We start from the raw sequence: 9,905 nt of genomic DNA on the forward strand, positions 1-9,905 counted from the left end.
CAGTAGTTAGAAGTAGAAAAGTTCAAACAGAAACCACACAGCTCATCTACAGCCACACCACACTGGATACGCCCAATCTCATCTGATCTTGGAAGCAAAGCAGTATTGGGCCTGGTTAGTACTTGGATGGGAGACCACCTGGGAATACAAGGTGCTGTAGATATTTTTATACTGCCAACACCGTTATGTTGATGCATTCCATTTTCAAACGTATTCATTTATGAACCAGTAGTTAGAAGTAGAAAAGTTCTAACAGAAACCACAAAGCTCATCTACAGCCACACCACACTGGATACGCCCAATCTCATCTGATTTTGGAAGCTAAGCAGTGTTGGGCCTGGTTAGTACTTGGATGGGACACCACCTGGGAATACAAGGTGCTGTAGATATTTTTATACTGCCAACACCGTTCTGTTGATGCATTCCATTTTCAAACGTATTCATTTATGAACCAGTAGTTAGATGTAGAAAAGTTCTAACAGAAACCACAAAGCTCATCTACAGCCACACCACACTGGATACGCCCAATCTCATCTGATCTTGGAAGCTAAGCAGTGTTGGGCCTGGTTAGTACTTGGATGGGAGACCACCTGGGAATACAAGGTGCTGTAGATATTTTTATACTGCCAACACCGTTCTGTTGATGCATTCCATTTTCAAACGTATTCATTTATGAACCAGTAGTTAGAAGTAGAAAAGTACTAACCGAAACCATAAAGCTCTTCTACAGCCACACCACACTGGTTATGCCCAATCTCATCTGATCTTGGAAGCTAAGCAGTGTTGGGCCTGGTTAGTACTTGGATGGGAGACCACCTGGGAATACATAGGTGGTGTAGATATTTTTATACTGCCAACACCGTTCTGTTGATGCATTCCATTTTCAAACGTATTCATTTATGAACCAGTAGTTAGAAGTAGAAAAGTTCTAACAGAAACCACAAAGCTCATCTACAGCCACACCACACTGGTTATGCCCAATCTCATCTGATCTTGGAAGCTAAGCAGTGTTGGGCCTGGTTAGTACTTGGATGGGAGACCACCTGGGAATACAAGGTGATGTAGATATTTTCATACAACCAACACCGTTCTGTTGATGCATTCCATTTTCAAACGTATTCATTTATGAACCAGTAGTTAGAAGTAGAAAAGTTCTAACAGAAACCATAAAGCTCAACTACAGCCACACCAAACTGGATACGCCCAATCTCATTTGATCTTGGAAGCTAAGCAGTGTTGGGCCTGGTTAGTACTTGGATGGGAGACCACCTGGGAATACAAGGTGCTGTAGATAATTTTATACTGTCAACACCGTTCTATTGATGCATTCCATTTTAAAACGTATTCATTTATGAACCAGTAGTTAGAAGTAGAAACGTTCTAACAGAAACCAGAAAGTTCACCTACAGCAACACCACACTGGATACGCCCAATCTCATCTGATCTTGGAAGCTAAGCAGTGTTGGTCCTGGTTAGTACTTGGATGGGAGACCACCTGGGAATACAAGGTGCTGTAGATATTTTTATACTGCCAACACCGTTCTGTTGATGCATTCAATTTTCAAATGTATTCATTTATGAACCAGTAGTTAGAAGTAGAAAAGTTCTAATAGAAACCACAAAGCTCATCTACAGCCACACCACACTGGATACGCCCAATCTCATCTGATCTTGGAAGCTAAGCAGTGTTGGGCCTGGTTAGTACTTGGATGGGACACCACCTGGGAATACAAGGTGCTGTAGATATTTTTATACTGCCAACACCGTTCTGTTGATGCATTCCATTTTAAAATGTATTCATTTATGAACCAGTAGTTAGAAGTAGAAAAGTTCTAATAGAAACCACAAAGCTCATCTACAGCCACACCACACTGGATACGCCCAATCTCATCTGATCTTGGAAGCTAAGCAGTGTTGGGCCTGGTTAGTACTTGGATGGGAGGCCACCTGGGAATACAAGGTGCTGTAGATATGTTTATACTGCCAACACCGTTCTGTTGATGCATTCCATTTTCAAACGTATTCATTTATGAACCAGTAGTTAGAAGTAGAAAAGTTCTAACAGAAACCACAAAGTTCATCTACAGCCACACCACAATGGATACGCCCAATCTCATCTGATCTTGGAAGCTAAGCAGTGTTGGGCCTGGTTAGTACTTGGATGGGATACCACCTGGGAATACAAGGTGCTGTAGATATTTTTATACTGCCAACACCGTTCTGTTGATGCATTCCATTTTAAAACGTATTAATTTATGAACCAGTAGTTAGAAGTAGAAAAGTTCTAACAGAAACCACAAAGTTCATCTACAGCCACACGACACTGGATACGCCCAATCTCATCTGATCTTGGAAGCTAAGCAGTGTTGGGCCTGGTTAGTACTTGGATGGGAGACCACCTGGGAATACAAGGTGCTGTAGATATTTTTATACTGCCAACACCGTTCTGTTGATGCATTCCATTTTCAAACGTATTCATTTATGAACCAGTAGTTAGAAGCAGAAAAGTTCTAACAGAAACCACAAAGCTCATCTACAGCCACACCACACTGGATACGCCCAATCTCATCTGATCTTGGAAGATAAGCAGTGTTGGGCCTGTTTAGTACTTGGATGGGAGACCACCTGGGAATACAAGGTGATGTAGATATTTTCATACAACCAACACCGTTCTGTTGATGCATTCCATTTTCAAACGTATTCATTTATGAACCAGTAGTTAGAAGTAGAAAAGTTCTAACAGAAACTATAAAGCTCAACTACAGCCACACCAAACTGGATACGCCCAATCTCATCTGATCTTGGAAGCTAAGCAGTGTTGGGCCTGGTTAGTACTTTGATGGGAGACCACCTGGGAATACAAGGTGCTGTAGATAATTTTATACTGTCAACACCGTTCTGTTGATGCATTCCATTTTAAAACGTATTCATTTATGAACCAGTAGTTAGAAGTAGAAACTTTCTAACAGAAACCAGAAAGTTCATCTACAGCAACACCACACTGGATACGCCCCATCTCATCTGATCTTGGAAGCTAAGCAGTGTTGGTCCTGGTTAGTACTTGGATCGGAGACCACCTGGGAATACAAGGTGCTGTAGATATTTTTATACTGCCAACACCGTTCTGTTGATGCATTCAATTTTCAAATGTATTCATTTATGAACCAGTAGTTAGAAGTAGAAAAGTTCAAACTGAAACCACAAAGCTCATCTACAGCCACACCACTCTGGATATGCCCAATCTCATCTGATCTTGGAAGCAAAGCAGTATTGGGCCTGGTTAGTACTTGGATGGGAGACCACCTGGGAATACAAGGTGCTGTAGATATTTTTATACTGCCAACACCGTTCTGTTGATGCATTCCATTTTCAAACGTATTCATTTATGAACCAGTAGTTAGAAGTAGAAAAGTTCTAACAGAAACCACAAAGCTCATCTACAGCCACACCACACTGGATACGCCCAATCTCATCTGATCTTGGAAGCTAAGCAGTGTTGGGCCTGGTTAGTACTTTGATGGGACACCACCTGGTAATACAAGGTGCTGTAGATATTTTTATACTGCCAACACCGTTCTGTTGATGCATACCATTTTCAAACATATTCATTTATGAACCAGTAGTTAGAAGTAGAAAAGTTCTAACAGAAACCAGAAAGTTCATCTACAGCAACACCACACTGGATACGCCCAATCTCATCTGATCTTGGAAGCTAAGCAGTGTTGGGCCTGGTTAGTACTTGGATGGGAGACCACCTGGGAATACAAGGTGCTGTAGATATGTTTATACTGCCAACACCGTTCTGTTGATGCATTCCATTTTCAAACGTATTCATTTATGAACCAGTAGTTAGAAGTAGAAAAGTTCTAACAGAAACCACAAAGCTCATCTACAGCCACACCACACTGGATACGCCCAATCTCATCTGATCTTGGAAGCTAAGCAGTGTTGGGCCTGGTTAGTACTTGGATGGGAGACCACCTGGGAATACAAGGTGCTGTAGATATTTTTATACTGCCAACACCGTTCTGTTGATGCGTTCCATTTTCAAACGTATTCATTTATGAACCAGTAGTTAGAAGTAGAAAAGTTCTAACAGAAACCACAAAGCTCATCTACAGCCACACCACACTGGATACGCCCAATCTCATCTGATCTTGGAAGCTAAGCAGTGTTGGGCCTGGTTAGTACTTGGATGGGAGACCACCTGGGAATACAAGGTGCTGTAGATATTTTTATACTACCAACACCGTTCTGTTGATGCATTCCATTTTCAAACGTATTCATTTATGAACCAGTAGTTAGAAGTAGAAAAGTTCTAACAGAAACCACAAAGCTCATCTACAGCCACACCACACTGGATACGCCCAATCTCATCTGATCTTGGAAGCTAAGCAGTGTTGGGCCTGGTTAGTACTTGGATGGGAGACCACCTGGGAATACAAGGTGCTGTAGATATTTTTATACTACCAACACCGTTCTGTTGATGCATTCCATTTTCAAACGTATTCATTTATGAACCAGTAGTTAGAAGTAGAAAAGTACTTACCGAAACCATAAAGCTCTTCTACAGCCACACCACACTGGATATGCCCAATCTCATCTGATCTTGGAAGCTAAGCAGTGTGGGGCCTGGTTAGTACTTGGATGGGAGACCACCTGGGAAAACATAGGTGGTGTAGATATTTTTATACTACCAACACCGTTCTGTTGATGCATTCCATTTTCAAACGTATTCATTTATGAACCAGTAGTTAGAAGTAGAAAAGTTCTAACAGAAACCACAAAGCTCATCTACAGCCACACCACACTGGATACGCCCAATCTCATCTGATCTTGGAAGCTAAGCAGTGTTGGGCCTGGTTAGTACTTGGATGGGAGACCACCTGGGAATACAAGGTGCTGTAGATATTTTTATACTGCCAACACCGTTCTGTTGATGCATTCCATTTTCAAACGTATTCATTTATGAACCAGTAGTTAGAAGTAGAAAAGTTCTAACAGAAACCACAAAGCTCATCTACAGCCACACCACACTGGATATGCCCAATCTCATCTGATCTTGGAAGCTAAGCAGTGTTGAGCCTGGTTAGTACTTGGATGGGAGGCCACCTGGGAATACAAGGTGCTGTAGATATTTTTATACTGCCAACACCGTTCTGTTGATGCATACCATTTTCAAACATATTCATTTATGAACCAGTAGTTAGAAGTAGAAAAGTTCTAACAGAAACCAGAAAGTTCATCTACAGTAACACCACACTGGATACGCCCAATCTCATCTGATCTTGGAAGCTAAGCAGTGTTGGGCCTGGTTAGTACTTGGATGGGAGACCACCTGGGAATACAAGGTGCTGTAGATATTTTTATACTGCCAACACCGTTCTGTTGATGCATTCCATTTTCAAACGTATTCATTTATGAACCAGTAGTTAGAAGTAGAAAAGTTCTAACAGAAACCACAAAGCTCATCTACAGCCACACCACACTGGATACGCCCAATCTCATCTGATCTTGGAAGCTAAGCAGTGTTGGGCCTGGTTAGTACTTTGATGGGACACCACCTGGTAATACAAGGTGCTGTAGATATTTTTATACTGCCAACACCGTTCTGTTGATGCATACCATTTTCAAACATATTCATTTATGAACCAGTAGTTAGAAGTAGAAAAGTTCTAACAGAAACCAGAAAGTTCATCTACAGCAACACCACACTGGATACGCCCAATCTCATCTGATCTTGGAAGCTAAGCAGTGTTGGGCCTGGTTAGTACTTGGATGGGAGACCACCTGGGAATACAAGGTGCTGTAGATATGTTTATACTGCCAACACCGTTCTGTTGATGCATTCCATTTTCAAACGTATTCATTTATGAACCAGTAGTTAGAAGTAGAAAAGTTCTAACAGAAACCACAAAGCTCATCTACAGCCACACCACACTGGATACGCCCAATCTCATCTGATCTTGGAAGCTAAGCAGTGTTGGGCCTGGTTAGTACTTGGATGGGAGACCACCTGGGAATACAAGGTGCTGTAGATATTTTTATACTGCCAACACCGTTCTGTTGATGCGTTCCATTTTCAAACGTATTCATTTATGAACCAGTAGTTAGAAGTAGAAAAGTTCTAACAGAAACCACAAAGCTCATCTACAGCCACACCACACTGGATACGCCCAATCTCATCTGATCTTGGAAGCTAAGCAGTGTTGGGCCTGGTTAGTACTTGGATGGGAGACCACCTGGGAATACAAGGTGCTGTAGATATTTTTATACTGCCAACACCGTTCTGTTGATGCATTCCATTTTCAAACGTATTCATTTATGAACCAGTAGTTAGAAGTAGAAAAGTTCTAACAGAAACCACAAAGCTCATCTACAGCCACACCACACTGGATACGCCCAATCTCATCTGATCTTGGAAGCTAAGCAGTGTTGGGCCTGGTTAGTACTTGGATGGGAGACCACCTGGGAATACAAGGTGCTGTAGATATTTTTATACTACCAACACCGTTCTGTTGATGCATTCCATTTTCAAACGTATTCATTTATGAACCAGTAGTTAGAAGTAGAAAAGTACTTACCGAAACCATAAAGCTCTTCTACAGCCACACCACACTGGATACGCCCAATCTCATCTGATCTTGGAAGCTAAGCAGTGTTGGGCCTGGTTAGTACTTGGATGGGAGACCACCTGGGAAAACATAGGTGGTGTAGATATTTTTATACTACCAACACCGTTCTGTTGATGCATTCCATTTTCAAACGTATTCATTTATGAACCAGTAGTTAGAAGTAGAAAAGTTCTAACAGAAACCACAAAGCTCATCTACAGCCACACCACACTGGATACGCCCAATCTCATCTGATCTTGGAAGCTAAGCAGTGTTGGGCCTGGTTAGTACTTGGATGGGAGACCACCTGGGAATACAAGGTGCTGTAGATATTTTTATACTGCCAACACCGTTCTGTTGATGCATTCCATTTTCAAACGTATTCATTTATGAACCAGTAGTTAGAAGTAGAAAAGTTCTAACAGAAACCACAAAGCTCATCTACAGCCACACCACACTGGATATGCCCAATCTCATCTGATCTTGGAAGCTAAGCAGTGTTGAGCCTGGTTAGTACTTGGATGGGAGGCCACCTGGGAATACAAGGTGCTGTAGATATTTTTATACTGCCAACACCGTTCTGTTGATGCATACCATTTTCAAACATATTCATTTATGAACCAGTAGTTAGAAGTAGAAAAGTTCTAACAGAAACCAGAAAGTTCATCTACAGTAACACCACACTGGATACGCCCAATCTCATCTGATCTTGGAAGCTAAGCAGTGTTGGGCCTGGTTAGTACTTGGATGGGAGACCACCTGGGAATACAAGGTGCTGTAGATATTTTTATACTGCCAACACCGTTCTGTTGATGCATTCCATTTTCAAACGTATTCATTTATGAACCAGTAGTTAGAAGTAGAAAAGTTCTAACAGAAACAACAAAGCTCATCTACAGCCACACCACACTGGATACGCCCAATCTCATCTGATCTTGGAAGCTAAGCAGTGTTGGGCCTGGTTAGTACTTGGATGGGAGACCACCTGGGAATACAAGGTGATGTAGATATTTTTATACAACCAACACCGTTCTGTTGATGCATTCCATTTTCAAACGTATTCATTTATGAACCAGTAGTTAGAAGTAGAAAAGTTCTAACAGAAACCATAAAGCTCATCTACAGCCACACCAAACTGGATACGCCCAATCTCATCTGATCTTGGAAGCTAAGCAGTGTTGGGCCTGGTTAGTACTTGGATGGGAGACCACCTGGGAATACAAGGTGCTGTAGATATTTTTATACTGCCAACACCGTTCTGTTGATGCATTCCATTTTCAAACGTATTCATTTATGAACCAGTAGTTAGAAGTAGAAAAGTTCTAACAGAAACCACAAAGCTCATCTACAGCCACACCACACTGGATACGCCCAATCTCATTTGATCTTGGAAGCTAAGCAGTGTTGGGCCTGGTTAGTACTTGGATGGGAGACCACCTGGGAATACAAGGTGCTGTAGATATTTTTATACTGCCAACACCGTTCTGTTGATGCATTCCATTTTCAAATGTATTCATTTATGAACCAGTAGTTAGAAGTAGAAAAGTTCTAACAGAAACCATAAAGTTCATCTACAGCCACACCACACTGGATACGCCCAATCTCATCTGATCTTGGAAGCTAAGCAGTGTTGGGCCTGGTTAGTACTTGGATGGGAGACCACCTGGGAATACAAGGTGCTGTAGATAATTTTATACTGCCAACACCGTTCTGTTGATGCATTCCATTTTAAAACGTATTCATTTATGAACCAGTAGTTAGAAGTAGAAAAGTTCTAACAGAAACCACAAAGTTCATCTACAGCCACACGACACTGGATACGCCCAATCTCATCTGATCTTGGAAGCTAAGCAGTGTTGGGCCTGGTTAGTACTTGGATGGGAGACCACCTGGGAATACAAGGTGCTGTAGATATTTTTATACTGCCAACACCGTTCTGTTGATGCATTCCATTTTCAAACGTATTCATTTATGAACCAGTAGTTAGAAGTAGAAAAGTTCTAACAGAAACCTCAAAGCTCATCTACAGCCACACCACACTGGATACGCCAAATCTCATCTGATCTTGGAAGCTAAGCAGTGTTGGGCATGGTTAGTACTTGGATGGGAGACCACCTGGGAATACAAGGTGATGTAGATATTTTTATACTGCCAACACCGTTCTGTTGATGCATTCCATTTTCAAACGTATTCATTTATGAACCAGTAGTTAGAAGTAGAAAAGTACTAACCGAAACCATAAAGCTCTTCTACAGCCACACCACACTGGATATGCCCAATCTCATCTGATCTTGGAAGCTAAGCAGTGTTGGGCCTGGTTAGTACTTGGATGGGAGACCACCTGGGAATACATAGGTGGTGTAGATATTTTTATACTGCCAACACCGTTCTGTTGATGCATTCCATTTTCAAACGTATTCATTTATGAACCAGTAGTTAGAAGTAGAAAAGTTCTAACAGAAACCACAAAGCTCATCTACAGCCACACCGCACTGGATACGCCCAATCTCATCTGATCTAGGAAGCTAAGCAGTGTTGGGCCTGGTTAGTACTTGGATGGGAGACCACCTGGGAATACAAGGTGCTGTAGATATTTTTATACTGCCAACACCGTTCTGTTGATGCATTCCATTTTCAAATGTATTCATTTATGAACCAGTAGTTAGAAGTAGAAAAGTTCAAACAGAAACCACAAAGCTCATCTACAGCCACACCACAGTGGATACGCCCAATCTCATCTGATCTTGGAAGCAAAGCAGTATTATGCCTGGTTAGTACTTGGATGGGAGACCACCTGGGAATACAAGGTGCTGTAGATATTTTTATACTGCCAACACCGTTCTGTTGATGCATTCAATTTTCAAACGTATTCATTTATGAACCAGTAGTTAGAAGTAGAAAAGTTCTAACAGAAGCCATAAAGCTCATCTACAGCCACACCACACTGGATACGCCCAATCTCATCTGATCTTGGAAGCTAAGCAGTGTTGGGCCTGGTTAGTACTTGGATGGGAGACCACCTGGGAATACAAGGTGCTGTAGATAATTTTATACTACCAACACCGTTCTGTTGATGCATTAAATTTTCAAACGTATTCATTTATGAACCAGTAGTTAGAAGTAGAAAAGTACTAACAGAAACCATAAAGCTCTTCTACAGCCACACCACACTGGTTATGCCCAATCTCATCTGATTTTGGAAGCTAAGCAGTGTTGGGCCTGGTTAGTACTTGGATGGGAGACCACCTGGGAATACAAGGTGCTGTAGATATTTTTATACTGCCAACACCA

General features: G+C 41.7%; 31 non-coding genes and 13 pseudogenes across 31 annotated transcripts; all 44 read left to right on the forward strand.

Moving 5' to 3' along the window:
• Window positions 1-44: 44 nt before the first annotated feature.
• On the forward strand, window positions 45-163 carry LOC134991760 (5S ribosomal RNA). Its single transcript, XR_010196002.1, has one exon. It is a non-coding gene; the product is annotated as a 5S ribosomal RNA (ribosomal RNA).
• A 107-nt stretch (window positions 164-270) lies between these two features.
• Window positions 271-389, forward strand: LOC134991742 (5S ribosomal RNA). Its single transcript, XR_010195984.1, has one exon. It is a non-coding gene; the product is annotated as a 5S ribosomal RNA (ribosomal RNA).
• Window positions 390-496: 107 nt separating this feature from the next.
• Window positions 497-615, forward strand: LOC134991226 (5S ribosomal RNA). The gene has a single exon (XR_010195616.1). It is a non-coding gene; the product is annotated as a 5S ribosomal RNA (ribosomal RNA).
• Window positions 616-722: 107 nt separating this feature from the next.
• On the forward strand, window positions 723-842 carry LOC134991290 (5S ribosomal RNA; annotated as a pseudogene).
• Window positions 843-949: 107 nt separating this feature from the next.
• LOC134991828 (5S ribosomal RNA) lies at window positions 950-1,068 on the forward strand. Its single transcript, XR_010196068.1, has one exon. It is a non-coding gene; the product is annotated as a 5S ribosomal RNA (ribosomal RNA).
• A 107-nt stretch (window positions 1,069-1,175) lies between these two features.
• On the forward strand, window positions 1,176-1,294 carry LOC134991817 (5S ribosomal RNA). Its single transcript, XR_010196057.1, has one exon. It is a non-coding gene; the product is annotated as a 5S ribosomal RNA (ribosomal RNA).
• A 107-nt stretch (window positions 1,295-1,401) lies between these two features.
• Window positions 1,402-1,520, forward strand: LOC134991842 (5S ribosomal RNA). Its single transcript, XR_010196081.1, has one exon. It is a non-coding gene; the product is annotated as a 5S ribosomal RNA (ribosomal RNA).
• Window positions 1,521-1,627: 107 nt separating this feature from the next.
• LOC134991523 (5S ribosomal RNA) lies at window positions 1,628-1,746 on the forward strand. The gene has a single exon (XR_010195768.1). It is a non-coding gene; the product is annotated as a 5S ribosomal RNA (ribosomal RNA).
• A 107-nt stretch (window positions 1,747-1,853) lies between these two features.
• On the forward strand, window positions 1,854-1,972 carry LOC134991521 (5S ribosomal RNA). Its single transcript, XR_010195766.1, has one exon. It is a non-coding gene; the product is annotated as a 5S ribosomal RNA (ribosomal RNA).
• Window positions 1,973-2,079: 107 nt separating this feature from the next.
• LOC134991729 (5S ribosomal RNA) lies at window positions 2,080-2,198 on the forward strand. The gene has a single exon (XR_010195971.1). It is a non-coding gene; the product is annotated as a 5S ribosomal RNA (ribosomal RNA).
• A 107-nt stretch (window positions 2,199-2,305) lies between these two features.
• LOC134991680 (5S ribosomal RNA) lies at window positions 2,306-2,424 on the forward strand. The gene has a single exon (XR_010195923.1). It is a non-coding gene; the product is annotated as a 5S ribosomal RNA (ribosomal RNA).
• A 107-nt stretch (window positions 2,425-2,531) lies between these two features.
• On the forward strand, window positions 2,532-2,650 carry LOC134991740 (5S ribosomal RNA). The gene has a single exon (XR_010195982.1). It is a non-coding gene; the product is annotated as a 5S ribosomal RNA (ribosomal RNA).
• Window positions 2,651-2,757: 107 nt separating this feature from the next.
• On the forward strand, window positions 2,758-2,876 carry LOC134991811 (5S ribosomal RNA). Its single transcript, XR_010196051.1, has one exon. It is a non-coding gene; the product is annotated as a 5S ribosomal RNA (ribosomal RNA).
• A 107-nt stretch (window positions 2,877-2,983) lies between these two features.
• On the forward strand, window positions 2,984-3,102 carry LOC134991333 (5S ribosomal RNA; annotated as a pseudogene).
• Window positions 3,103-3,209: 107 nt separating this feature from the next.
• On the forward strand, window positions 3,210-3,328 carry LOC134991225 (5S ribosomal RNA; annotated as a pseudogene).
• Window positions 3,329-3,435: 107 nt separating this feature from the next.
• On the forward strand, window positions 3,436-3,554 carry LOC134991861 (5S ribosomal RNA; annotated as a pseudogene).
• A 107-nt stretch (window positions 3,555-3,661) lies between these two features.
• Window positions 3,662-3,780, forward strand: LOC134991508 (5S ribosomal RNA). Its single transcript, XR_010195753.1, has one exon. It is a non-coding gene; the product is annotated as a 5S ribosomal RNA (ribosomal RNA).
• A 107-nt stretch (window positions 3,781-3,887) lies between these two features.
• On the forward strand, window positions 3,888-4,006 carry LOC134991238 (5S ribosomal RNA). Its single transcript, XR_010195617.1, has one exon. It is a non-coding gene; the product is annotated as a 5S ribosomal RNA (ribosomal RNA).
• A 107-nt stretch (window positions 4,007-4,113) lies between these two features.
• On the forward strand, window positions 4,114-4,232 carry LOC134991250 (5S ribosomal RNA). Its single transcript, XR_010195618.1, has one exon. It is a non-coding gene; the product is annotated as a 5S ribosomal RNA (ribosomal RNA).
• Window positions 4,233-4,339: 107 nt separating this feature from the next.
• Window positions 4,340-4,458, forward strand: LOC134991262 (5S ribosomal RNA). The gene has a single exon (XR_010195620.1). It is a non-coding gene; the product is annotated as a 5S ribosomal RNA (ribosomal RNA).
• A 107-nt stretch (window positions 4,459-4,565) lies between these two features.
• On the forward strand, window positions 4,566-4,685 carry LOC134991291 (5S ribosomal RNA; annotated as a pseudogene).
• Window positions 4,686-4,792: 107 nt separating this feature from the next.
• Window positions 4,793-4,911, forward strand: LOC134991274 (5S ribosomal RNA). The gene has a single exon (XR_010195621.1). It is a non-coding gene; the product is annotated as a 5S ribosomal RNA (ribosomal RNA).
• Window positions 4,912-5,018: 107 nt separating this feature from the next.
• On the forward strand, window positions 5,019-5,137 carry LOC134991875 (5S ribosomal RNA; annotated as a pseudogene).
• Window positions 5,138-5,244: 107 nt separating this feature from the next.
• Window positions 5,245-5,363, forward strand: LOC134991530 (5S ribosomal RNA). Its single transcript, XR_010195775.1, has one exon. It is a non-coding gene; the product is annotated as a 5S ribosomal RNA (ribosomal RNA).
• Window positions 5,364-5,470: 107 nt separating this feature from the next.
• LOC134991862 (5S ribosomal RNA) lies at window positions 5,471-5,589 on the forward strand (annotated as a pseudogene).
• Window positions 5,590-5,696: 107 nt separating this feature from the next.
• Window positions 5,697-5,815, forward strand: LOC134991509 (5S ribosomal RNA). The gene has a single exon (XR_010195754.1). It is a non-coding gene; the product is annotated as a 5S ribosomal RNA (ribosomal RNA).
• A 107-nt stretch (window positions 5,816-5,922) lies between these two features.
• LOC134991285 (5S ribosomal RNA) lies at window positions 5,923-6,041 on the forward strand. Its single transcript, XR_010195622.1, has one exon. It is a non-coding gene; the product is annotated as a 5S ribosomal RNA (ribosomal RNA).
• A 107-nt stretch (window positions 6,042-6,148) lies between these two features.
• On the forward strand, window positions 6,149-6,267 carry LOC134991296 (5S ribosomal RNA). The gene has a single exon (XR_010195623.1). It is a non-coding gene; the product is annotated as a 5S ribosomal RNA (ribosomal RNA).
• A 107-nt stretch (window positions 6,268-6,374) lies between these two features.
• LOC134991307 (5S ribosomal RNA) lies at window positions 6,375-6,493 on the forward strand. Its single transcript, XR_010195624.1, has one exon. It is a non-coding gene; the product is annotated as a 5S ribosomal RNA (ribosomal RNA).
• A 107-nt stretch (window positions 6,494-6,600) lies between these two features.
• Window positions 6,601-6,720, forward strand: LOC134991227 (5S ribosomal RNA; annotated as a pseudogene).
• Window positions 6,721-6,827: 107 nt separating this feature from the next.
• On the forward strand, window positions 6,828-6,946 carry LOC134991318 (5S ribosomal RNA). Its single transcript, XR_010195625.1, has one exon. It is a non-coding gene; the product is annotated as a 5S ribosomal RNA (ribosomal RNA).
• A 107-nt stretch (window positions 6,947-7,053) lies between these two features.
• LOC134991876 (5S ribosomal RNA) lies at window positions 7,054-7,172 on the forward strand (annotated as a pseudogene).
• A 107-nt stretch (window positions 7,173-7,279) lies between these two features.
• Window positions 7,280-7,398, forward strand: LOC134991531 (5S ribosomal RNA). The gene has a single exon (XR_010195776.1). It is a non-coding gene; the product is annotated as a 5S ribosomal RNA (ribosomal RNA).
• Window positions 7,399-7,505: 107 nt separating this feature from the next.
• On the forward strand, window positions 7,506-7,624 carry LOC134991623 (5S ribosomal RNA). Its single transcript, XR_010195866.1, has one exon. It is a non-coding gene; the product is annotated as a 5S ribosomal RNA (ribosomal RNA).
• Window positions 7,625-7,731: 107 nt separating this feature from the next.
• Window positions 7,732-7,850, forward strand: LOC134991584 (5S ribosomal RNA). Its single transcript, XR_010195827.1, has one exon. It is a non-coding gene; the product is annotated as a 5S ribosomal RNA (ribosomal RNA).
• A 107-nt stretch (window positions 7,851-7,957) lies between these two features.
• On the forward strand, window positions 7,958-8,076 carry LOC134991418 (5S ribosomal RNA). The gene has a single exon (XR_010195665.1). It is a non-coding gene; the product is annotated as a 5S ribosomal RNA (ribosomal RNA).
• Window positions 8,077-8,183: 107 nt separating this feature from the next.
• Window positions 8,184-8,302, forward strand: LOC134991330 (5S ribosomal RNA). Its single transcript, XR_010195626.1, has one exon. It is a non-coding gene; the product is annotated as a 5S ribosomal RNA (ribosomal RNA).
• A 107-nt stretch (window positions 8,303-8,409) lies between these two features.
• On the forward strand, window positions 8,410-8,528 carry LOC134991681 (5S ribosomal RNA). The gene has a single exon (XR_010195924.1). It is a non-coding gene; the product is annotated as a 5S ribosomal RNA (ribosomal RNA).
• A 107-nt stretch (window positions 8,529-8,635) lies between these two features.
• On the forward strand, window positions 8,636-8,754 carry LOC134991272 (5S ribosomal RNA; annotated as a pseudogene).
• A 107-nt stretch (window positions 8,755-8,861) lies between these two features.
• Window positions 8,862-8,981, forward strand: LOC134991260 (5S ribosomal RNA; annotated as a pseudogene).
• A 107-nt stretch (window positions 8,982-9,088) lies between these two features.
• LOC134991677 (5S ribosomal RNA) lies at window positions 9,089-9,207 on the forward strand. The gene has a single exon (XR_010195920.1). It is a non-coding gene; the product is annotated as a 5S ribosomal RNA (ribosomal RNA).
• A 107-nt stretch (window positions 9,208-9,314) lies between these two features.
• Window positions 9,315-9,433, forward strand: LOC134991355 (5S ribosomal RNA; annotated as a pseudogene).
• Window positions 9,434-9,540: 107 nt separating this feature from the next.
• LOC134991341 (5S ribosomal RNA) lies at window positions 9,541-9,659 on the forward strand. Its single transcript, XR_010195627.1, has one exon. It is a non-coding gene; the product is annotated as a 5S ribosomal RNA (ribosomal RNA).
• Window positions 9,660-9,766: 107 nt separating this feature from the next.
• Window positions 9,767-9,885, forward strand: LOC134991870 (5S ribosomal RNA; annotated as a pseudogene).
• Window positions 9,886-9,905: the final 20 nt, after the last annotated feature.

This window comes from Pseudophryne corroboree, unplaced genomic scaffold (assembly GCF_028390025.1).
Source record: "Pseudophryne corroboree isolate aPseCor3 unplaced genomic scaffold, aPseCor3.hap2 scaffold_1208, whole genome shotgun sequence".
Lineage (NCBI taxonomy): Eukaryota > Metazoa > Chordata > Amphibia > Anura > Myobatrachidae > Pseudophryne > Pseudophryne corroboree.